General features: G+C 36.8%; 1 non-coding gene across 1 annotated transcript; it reads left to right on the forward strand.

Annotated features, from left to right (window-relative positions):
• Positions 1-1,215: 1,215 nt before the first annotated feature.
• On the forward strand, positions 1,216-1,322 carry LOC139856411 (small nucleolar RNA R71). The gene has a single exon (XR_011761893.1). It is a non-coding gene; the product is annotated as a small nucleolar RNA R71 (small nucleolar RNA).
• The last annotated feature ends 347 nt before the right edge of the window (positions 1,323-1,669 follow it).

The raw sequence follows: 1,669 nt of genomic DNA on the forward strand, positions 1-1,669 counted from the left end.
TTATTCAACAGCACTACTGAACAATTAGCATTCATAGTAACGGCTGAGAGTTCTTCCATTTTCTTTCTATTCGAGATTAGATCTTTCAGAAATTTAGCATATCTAGGCATTCCTGAAATCACATCAATGAAAGGAAGATTTACATTTATCTGTTTAAACATATCCAAGAATTTAGATTGCTCGGCTTCAAGTCTCTCTTTTCTCATTTTACTTGGGTAAGGAAGTGGTGGTTGGTATGGTTTAACATAAGGTTTAGCCTTAACTGTGTTATCTTCATTAACCTTTTCCACTACCGGTTCTTTTTCCTTATCTTGATCAGGTTGTGGTTCTTGTGGAGTAGGAATAGCTTCATCAGAAATTACAGGTATTTCAGGTGGTTTAAGTGTAATACCACTTCTTGTGGTAATGGCTTTAGCTGTTTCATTCCGGGGGTTAGCATTTATATCACTAGGTAAACTTCCCGGTTTTCTTTCACCTATTAACCTTGCTAGGTTGCTCACTTCTTGTTCCAGATTTTGAATAGAAGCTTGTTGATTTCTAAATGCTTGAGCATTTTGTTCATTGGTTTGTTTCTGAGATGTGAAAAACTGTGTTTGAGATTCAACTAGCTTCGTCGTTATATCTTCTAAATTCGGCTTTTTATCATCAGTTTGTGGTGGTTTGTTTTGAAAATTAGGTCTTTGCTGATTGTAAGTATTATTGGATACTTGTTGATTGCTAGGACCTTGTTGGTTGTTGTATGGAACATTTCAATTATAATTCTGGTTTTGATTGTAAATTGGTCTTGGCGGTTGATAATTATTCTGATAATTATTTCCAGGCCTTTGGTTTATATATGAAACATTCTCTCTTTGTTCCATTGTTAGTTCAATACTGAGACAATCTTTTGTCAAATGTGGTCCTCTACACTGCTCACAACTAATTCGTATTGAGTGTATATCCTTAGTCATCTTTTCCATTCGTCTCTCGACAGCATCTATCTTTGCGGAAATGGAATCTAAGTCATGGCTAGAATCGGCTCTAGCTACTTTAGATGATCTAACGATATCTTTTTCTTGGTGCCACTCATGTGAGTGGGAAGCAGTGTTATCAATAATTTTGTAAGCATCAGTTTCTGTTTTCTTCATAATGGAACCACCAGCTGCTATGTCTATGTCTTTCCTTGTAGTGATGTCGCATCCTTGGTAGAATATTTGTACTATTTGACAGGTGTCTAAACCATGTTGCGGACATCCTCTCAATAACTTTCCAAATCTTGTCCATGCCTCATATAGAGTTTCATTTGGCTTCTGTGTGAATGTAACAATTTCTCCTTGAAGTCTTACGGCTTTTGAAGCCGGAAAGAATTGTTTAAGAAATTTTTCAACTAAAACGTCCCATGTATCAATCGCCCCTTCAGGTAACGATTCCAACCAATCTTTGGCTTCTCCCTTTAAAGTCCAGGGAAATAACATGAGATATATCTGTTCAACCTCTACTTCTCTTATTTTAAATAGAGTGCAGATCCTATTAATGGTACGAAGATGTTCATTTGGATCTTCCTTCGGCGCACCACTAAATTGGCATTGATTAGTCACCATGTGTAGAATTTGTCCTTTGATTTCATAATCTGGCGCATTTATGTCAGGATGAGTAATTGCGTGACCTTGGCCAGTGCGTTTAGCTCTCA

Source organism: Rutidosis leptorrhynchoides, chromosome 6 (genome assembly GCF_046630445.1).
Source record: "Rutidosis leptorrhynchoides isolate AG116_Rl617_1_P2 chromosome 6, CSIRO_AGI_Rlap_v1, whole genome shotgun sequence".
NCBI classification, from domain to species: Eukaryota; Viridiplantae; Streptophyta; class Magnoliopsida; order Asterales; family Asteraceae; genus Rutidosis; species Rutidosis leptorrhynchoides.